The following is an 8,361-nucleotide window of genomic DNA, read 5'->3' on the forward strand; positions in this document are numbered from 1 at the left end:
TTTATAGTAATAAGCTGTGCGCATATTATATCTATATTAAAATCATTCTGCAATATTGACTGCTATCCCATCAGAGAAACATTGCTTATCTTTTAGACAATCAAACCACAACTCTTTTCTCTTAGCTGACTCCAAAGCAGCTCTTTGTAAGTGATCACATGACCCCAGTTTTTATATTTTTGTCTGTACTAAATTCAAGTGAGTTTCTTTCTGGACCATGAGCTGCTTCCACAGGCTTTAGATAAATGCAGTTTATTTAGTGAATAGTCATTTTCAGACATGTACATAAGATATATATGTTTGTTTGTTTGTTTTTAATGAGACAGGGTCTCATTATGCAGCCCAGGCTGTTCTGGAACTTGCTATGTAGACCAGGCTGGCCTTGAACTCTTAGAGAGTCTCCTGCCTCTGCCCCCAAGTGCCAGGATTATAGGTGTGCACCACCATGCCTACCTCCGCTTTTCACCAGGCTGTCCCTACGTGATTTATGTTGCGGCGAGCATCCCCATTCTGTCACGGGAGCATCTTCATTGTGCTGCACCTCTGCATGTTTCTTGAGGTTTGCCTCTTTGGACATCCTTTAGAAGAAGGAAGTGGAAGGAGGACCAGAGAGAAAACCCAGGAAAAGAACAGGCATGTGCTGAGGAAGTGGTGTGCCAAAGGAGGGAAACCTAAGCAGAAATCCTAGTTACCTACGTTTTTTTTTTTTCCTCCTAAATTTTATTTTTAATTATGTGTGTGTCTGTGTAGGTGTGTGTGTGTATGTTAGTGTAGTGTGCATGCAGGCCAGAAGAGGACGCTGGATCCCCCAAAGAGAGAGTTACAGGTAGTCATGAGCCACTGTGTGGGTGGTGGGAATAGAACCCAGGTCCCCTGGAAGAGCAACCATTGCTCTCAACTGCTGGGCCATCTCTTGAGTCTCAAATATAATTTTAAAATGTAAGCAAAATCCTTCCTCCCTTGAAATAACTGAAACACAGTAATGATTAAAAGCATAAAACAGAAGCCAGGCGTGGGTGGTGCACGCCTTTAGTCCAAGCACTCACGGAAACAGAGGCAGGCAGATTTCTGTGAGTTCAAGCCTGGCCAGGTCTACCAAGTGAGCCTAGGACAGCCAAGGCTACACAGAGAAATCCTGTCTCAAAAAAAAAAAGTATAAAACACAGAGCCAGTGAAATGGCCCAATAGTAGAGGGTACTTGCCACCAGGCCTGGCAACCCCTGGGCCTACATAGTGGAAGGAATGAGCCGATTACTAAAAGGTGAGAGATTCTCTGACCTCCACATGTGTGCCATGGCACATGGGTCACCCACATGTACACACATACAAACACATGAATAAATATAGTAAATAAATGAATAAATAAGTAAAGACTAGTAAGCAGGGCCTGGTGGTGCATGCCTATAATCCCAGCATGCAGGAAGTTGAGGCAGGGGGATTGCATTCTCCAAGATAGCTTAGGGTACATAGGGAGACCCTGTCTCAAAACCAGTAACAAAGTATACAACCCGCTTGCTGATATGAGGAAGCCTCTACGCTGTTTTCTTGTGCCTTTGTGTATCAGTCCACAGCACAGGGCCCAACTGCAGCAGCATCAACACAGCAGGAGTTTTGCTCTGTGGCAGCTGTGATGTCCTTAGTCATGTCTCAGCTCCTGTGGTGGAGAACCTTCATGGACAGCCTGACAGGAGTTAAGAGCCACCTAGGAGACGATGTGAGGCCCACATCCAGAATGCCTGTGAGGACAGAAAGGATTAGCTGAGCATGGAGGGAAGACTCACCCTGACTGTGGCTGTACTCTTGTCTGCCTTCTATCAGCATGATAAACACCACGACATAAAGCAACCTCTGGGAGGAGAGGATTCATTTTAGCTCTCGGAGTCACAGCCCACAAGTCAGGGCAGAAGCTTGAAGCAGAAACAGAAGAGGAGGCTGGAGAGCCAGCTCAGTGTTTAAGAGCACTCGCCTGCTCTTTCAGAGGATCTGGGTTCGGTTCTCAGCATGGTTCTCAGCACCTACATGGTGGCTTACAACCATCTGTAACTCCAGCTCCAGTATCTGTGACCTCTCCTGGCCTCTGTGAGCATCGGGCACACATGTGCTGTACTGGCATATATACAGGTGAAACACCTATGCACATGAAATAAAAAATAAATCAATCTTAAAGGAAAAACAGTCCATAGAGGTCCGGGTGTCGTGGTGAGTGCCTTTGATCCCAGCACTCAGGAGGCAGAGGCAGGTGGAGTTGGAGGCCAGCCTGGTCTACAGAGATAGATAGCCAGGGCTACCCAGAGAAACCCTGTCTTGAAACAAAACAAAACAAAACAAAAACAAAAAAAAAAACCAAGTTGGTACCACCCCATGGCCTGGAACATGGATAGAATTGGGGGGGGGGGAATGAATATGCTCTAGGTTCTCACTGGCCCCTGGACCCAACTCCCCCACATATTCCTGCTGCCTTGGGGTACGATCCCACTCACCACCCCCTGTGCCGGAACAGGCTGAGGTCTTCAGGAACCAGGAGCCAAATTAGCCCTCTCCTCCTTCTAGCTCCCTTATAAGACAGTTGCCTCCACCGTAACTTCAGGGACATGCTGGCCCTACCTGTCACTGACCACAGTGTTATCACATGCCTTGGGGCTACATCATCATCCCATGAGCATGCAAGGACGTTAAAACAGAGAAGAGAAGTCTCTCTGCACTCAGAAACGTCACCATGTGGTTCTGTCCTCGAACACCATGCAGTCAGGGCCAGCTGAGCAGACACTCCTCCCCTGGGCACATGAATGCAATGTGAGTGTGCGTATTTGTGTTATATTTATTTATTAGAAGTTGTGTGACTGTATGTCCCTGTGCCGCCACGCCCACACAGAGGTCAAAGGACAATTTTAGAGAATTGATTCTTTCCACAGAGGGGCCCAGGACACTGAACTCGGGTCATCAGGCTCGGCAATAGGTGCCTTTACCTACTGAGCCATCTCCCTGGGCTCCACGTGTGTGTAAGTTGGGGTGAACACAGGGTTTCTCTGTATAGCCCTGGCTATCCTGGAACTCCAGGCTGGCCTTGAACTCAGAGATCTTCCTGTCTCTGCCTCCAGAGTGCTGGGGCTAAAGGTGTGTGTCACCACTGCCCAGCTCATGCGTGTGTCTTTTAACAGTCAGCTCTCATGCTAGCCCAGGCCCCAGGAAAGTGACATATGGATCTGACACTCAGCAACTCCGCTGACACCCTGTGTTTCTCTTTTCATCTCCGTTGAAGGAATTTAATTTTCTCAGGCATGTCCCTTTTTGCCACCAGGAAACCACAAGGTGACAGAACCTTGGCAGATCTGCCTGAAGGCTCCAGTAGCTGTGATTGGGTTCAGCCGGATACCACAAAGGGCAGGGAAGTCCTGAAAGTCAGGTACGGCAGGCATCCGACCCTGGCCTCGTGCCAGAGCAACTTGTCAGGGCTCAGGGCCCCGTGGCTGACTCCCATCTACTCCCGTCTTCCAGATTTACCCAGCTATCCATCATCGCTCTTGTCATTTACTGTCTCTCCCTGTTCACAGCATTTTTACCTACTTGTCGATTGTGAACACACCCGCCCCGATCCAACCCAGATCAATCATTCCAGAATTACATAATCCATGGCTGACAGAGGCATTCCGGGCGCCTTATCACGCTGTCTGAAAACCTCCGGCATTCTGCGTTCCGCCGTTCCGAGGTGGTTTTCTTGGGTTAGGGTGACCGTCCCAGCCTGTAAACTCTAAACTCCTGCTGCAATATGGGATACAGAGACAGGAGAGACCCTAGAAGCTTCTGGGCCAGCTAGTGTAACATTCACAGCAGGCAAGAGCAAACAACCCTGTCTCAGACAGGGGAAGGTGAGGACATACACTGGAGTTGTCCTCTGACCTCCACATGGCACTGTGACATGAATTCATCCTCTCTGTGTGTCTCTCTGTCTCTACACACACACACACACACACACACACACACACACACACACACACACTCTACTCAGGAGTTGGAGGATCAGGAGTTTAAGGTCATTGTTGACTATATATGGAGTCCAAGGCTAGCCTGGGCTACGTGAGACCCTGTGTGATGCAACCAGCATCTTGGCTTCCAGCAACTGGAACTAGAAGTGATCTTGGAGGAAAGTCCTTCCTTTTGAAAAAAAGAATTATAGAAAGGCTACGGTCTACAGGCTAAACCAAACTGTGTGCAAATTTGCTACCTCTGCAGGTAAAATATATCGAGACACGGGCAACCTCAGGTGGCTTGTCCTGAATTAAGGTTTTACAGGTTGGGAGGAAGTGATAGAAGAGTAGAGAAACGAGAAGCTGTGTGTCTTGATAGCTGGGGAAAGCTGTTCTGCTGTGACTATTTCACTGTGTCTGCAGTCCGGCTGCTCTCCTGCCACCTCCTACCCCCCCCAAAGTTGCTCCCCTACCTCACTGAGCAGCTGCAGGAAACCTGCCATTCAAACCCCAAGAAAGGAAAGACCCGGGCCTTTAAGAGTGTGACAACTTGATGTTATGTCGTCATAACTGACCCCAAGTAAATAGTGGAGTTCAGTTGATAGTCTGCACTGCATCTTCTTAAAAAAAAAAAAAAAAAAAATCACACAGAAAGTTGTGTGTGAGTCCTGGCTTTGTGACCCTGGAACTCCCGTTGTAGAGCAGGCTGGCTTCAAACTCACAGAGATCCACCTGTCTCTGCCTGCCAAGTGCTGAGATTAAAAGCATGTGCCACCATGCCCGGCACACTCAGCTCATTTATTTAAGATAGGTGTGGAACAAACTGATCCTTGATCCTCCTGTGAACTTTGGCTTTCTCTTCTACATCTCGGGGTGAAAGCTTCAGAACTCCACCAAGGGCTGTTGAGAGGGTTCACCAAGTTAATGAAGGACGAAGCTAACAGGAAGTGCTCAGCATAAGCTGGTCAATCTTACACCCAGCTGTATCAGAAGCCACAGCCCAGAGCTCACATACATCTGTCAGTTACTCCTTGAGCAACTCCACAATGCACAAAGGCTCTCACCGCTCTGTGAAGATGATGCATTCAGAAAGGTTCAGCCACCTACATGCCGTCCATCACCCAGCAAGAGGACCAGCTAGCCATTGGCTCGTGGGTGAGGGTTTGGTTTCCTTGAAAGGTGAGTATTGTTTCATTGTCTTCGTGACTCTGAGGGCCACCCCAAAGACACCTGCACTGTTTCTCCTGTCCAGACACACTGCCAGATTTTCTGTTTAGACTAGTGGATCTCAATCTTTCTCCGCTGCAGCCCTTTAGTGCAGGTCTTTATGTTGTGGTGACCCCTCAATCATAAATTACTTTTGTTACTACTTCATAACTATGATTTTGCCACTGTTATGAACTGTAAGGTAAACTTCTGTGTTTTCCGATGGTCTTAGACAACCCCTGTGAAAAGGCCATTTGATACCCTTCCAAGGGGTCGTGGCTCAAAGGTTGAGAACCTCCGTGTTGCATGGCTGCAAGATAACACTTAGACTTACCTCTCTGTCTGTCTGTCTCTCTGTGTATGTGTCTCTCCCTCTCTGTGTCTCTATCTGTTTTTCTTTGTCTGTCTCTCTCCTGTCTAGACACACTGCCAGGTTTTCTCTTAAAGCAGTGAGTGGTTCTCAACCTTCTTGCTCTCTGTCTTTCTGTCTCTGTCTGTGTCTCTGTCTGACTCTATGTCTCTCTCTGTTCATCTCTCTCTCTCTCTGTCTCTGTCTCTCTCTCACTCACATCTGTGACAGTGCCAGGGATGGATCCCAGAGTCTAACACGTTAGACAGAGCTCTTAGCTGAACCCTGCCCTCAGTGTTTCTAACTTTGTATTTTTACCACTTTTTTCTGACTGGCGAGCAAAAAGTTTTAAAAGGAGCTGGGTGTGGTGGTGGTGCAGACCTGTAATCCCAGCACTCTGGGAGGCAGAGGCAGGCGGAGCTCTGTGTGTTCAAGGACAGCCTGTTCCATAAAGCAAGTCCAGGATAGCCACGGCTACACAGTGAAACCCTGTCTCAAAAAAAAAAAGTAAGTAAATAAATAAATTGCAAAATTTTAAAGAAGCCGGCAGCTAAATGAAAAGAAGTGTGAAGGCTGTCTCCACTGTTTCCATAGCCCCATGAAAAAGCTTCTAGAATGTTCTAGGGAAGGGGAGTTTTAGTAATCATTGCCACCCACCTGCTCTCCGTGGACAGATAAGAATAACTCTCTATTGCCTCTTGAATAACGTTTTATGTCTTTAGTTAGTTCCCTTTTATGAAACTTATTTTCGGAAGCATTGGCTCCACCCAATGAGGTTACTCCCCACTTGGTTGTGCAAGCACCGGGCCAGGACTGTCATTAATGGAGGCTGCATTGCCCACTGCAGTCACAAAAACAGGAGCAAATCTCCTGCCTCGCCCCCCTCCCCCCTCCCCGCTTCTCACACCTGCAAAATTACAACTCAGGAACTAGGAACTCTTAAACTGTGGGGAACCACCCACACACCAAGCCTGCTTCTTACGCCTACCTGTTGGGCGGCCGCCCCTGCTCCCCCACCTCACCATTACTCGAGGAAAGAATGGGATAAAAACTCCATGTGTGCCATCTAATTCTAAGATGTACCCTGTAGCATTAGAAAGGAAATCTGGTCTCCTGCCATCAAAACCTTCCAGTCAGTAGAATGCCACATTCCCCGTTTTATATGTGGTTTTTAATTTTTTTTAAACTTCCTTCAGTGCATATTTTTATAGAGTTGGGGTCTGGTTATATACACATCTGTGTGTAGGTATACACACATATATAGAATTCATTGCAGTCATACATGTGCCTGTAACTTTAATTGGCATAATTATAGATTTAGACGTTCAGCGTGATAATCCGATACCCATAGGCAGCATGTACGGATGGAGTCAGATGGACAGGGGTTCTTTGTCCTAGGAAGCTTTGATATCCTCTTTACTGTTTATTTTGAGATTCGTGATAAACTATTATAAGTTTAACCTGGTGGAATAGACGTGTGACTGTAACAGGGGGGAGCCTGAGACAGGAGGACTGTGAGTTCAAAATGCCAAGTGGATAAGCAGTAAAACTAAAAATGTCAATCAAGTGGAGCCTTGTTTTGTTTTTGTTGTTTGATGGGTTTTTTGTTTTGTTTGTTTGTTGTTTGCTTTTCGAGACAGGGTTTCTTTGTGTAGCCTTGGTGGTTTTTTTTTCTTTCTTTTTTCTTTTTTCTTTTTTCTTTTTTTTTTCTTTTTTCTTTTTTTTTTTAGTTTTTATTTTTTGAGATAGGATCTCTTTATATAGCCCTGGCTGTCCTGGAACTCACTCTGTAGACCAGGCTTCCCTGGAACTTACAGAGATCCACCTGCCTCTGCCTTCAGAGTGCTGGGGTCACAGGCGCTCACCACTGTGCCTGCCTGGGGAAGTTTTCTACTTAAAACTTCTATTTTGTAACAGAAGATGCTGTGGACACCATCACTCTGTGATGATGATATAGAACTTCCAGCAGGCCACCATGAGCACCAACTGGCAGACTGTTTCTGTGAGCTTGATGAGCGTTGTCACAGAGTCAGACTGTTGAAGGCCAGCAAGATGGCTCAGTGGGTCAAGGTCTTTGCCACCATGCCAGGAGGCCTGAGTCCCATCCCTGGGAGAGAAGAGACTCTTCCAAGCCTTCCTCTGCTCTCCATGTGCATGCTTCAGCACACAGGCACATGCCTACACACAGACGCACACAAACACAGACACATGCACATGAAGACACACACTTGCACACATAGGCACATACACAGATACACAGACAGACACACACACACAGATGTACACACAGGCACACATGCACAGACACAAACGCATACAGACATACATATATAGAGACACAAATACACACACAAATGAATGAATGAATGAATGAATGAATGAATGAATGAATGAATAATAAAAAGTGTAATTTAAACATTGAAAAAAAAAACAGAACAGGCTGGAGAGATGGCTCGATGGTTAAGAGTTCTCCAGAGGACTGAGGTTCAGCTTCCAGCAGCCAAATGGCAACGCACAACCATTCACAACCTTAGTACCTGGAGCTCTGATAATCACATCAAGCATCCACAATCACTACATGCATCTGGTACACAGACAAACATGCGAGCAAAAATACCCATACACGTAACATTTGAAAAAACAGACTTTTCAAATTCTAAATCGTGTGCACTCTCATGCGCATGGGTGTGCACACACACAGACAAACACACACACACACACATACACACACACACACACACCTTTGGTTTGTTGTGGTGACACAAGCTTGGAATCCCAGCACTCAGGAGGCGGAGGCAGGTAGATACCGCCTGAGGCCAGCCTGGTCTACAGAGTGAGTTC

At 46.8% G+C, this 8,361-nt stretch overlaps 1 long non-coding RNA gene across 1 annotated transcript; it reads right to left on the reverse strand.

Annotated features, from left to right (window-relative positions):
- Positions 1–236: 236 nt before the first annotated feature.
- LOC132653506 (uncharacterized) lies at positions 237–2,821 on the reverse strand. The gene is made up of 2 exons (XR_009591236.1): positions 2,481–2,821; positions 237–1,736 (listed from the first exon to the last, which is right to left on the reverse strand). It is a non-coding gene; the product is annotated as an uncharacterized LOC132653506 (long non-coding RNA).
- Between the last annotated feature and the right edge of the window lie 5,540 nt (positions 2,822–8,361).

This window comes from Meriones unguiculatus, chromosome 4 (assembly GCF_030254825.1).
Source record: "Meriones unguiculatus strain TT.TT164.6M chromosome 4, Bangor_MerUng_6.1, whole genome shotgun sequence".
NCBI lineage: Eukaryota > Metazoa > Chordata > Mammalia > Rodentia > Muridae > Meriones > Meriones unguiculatus.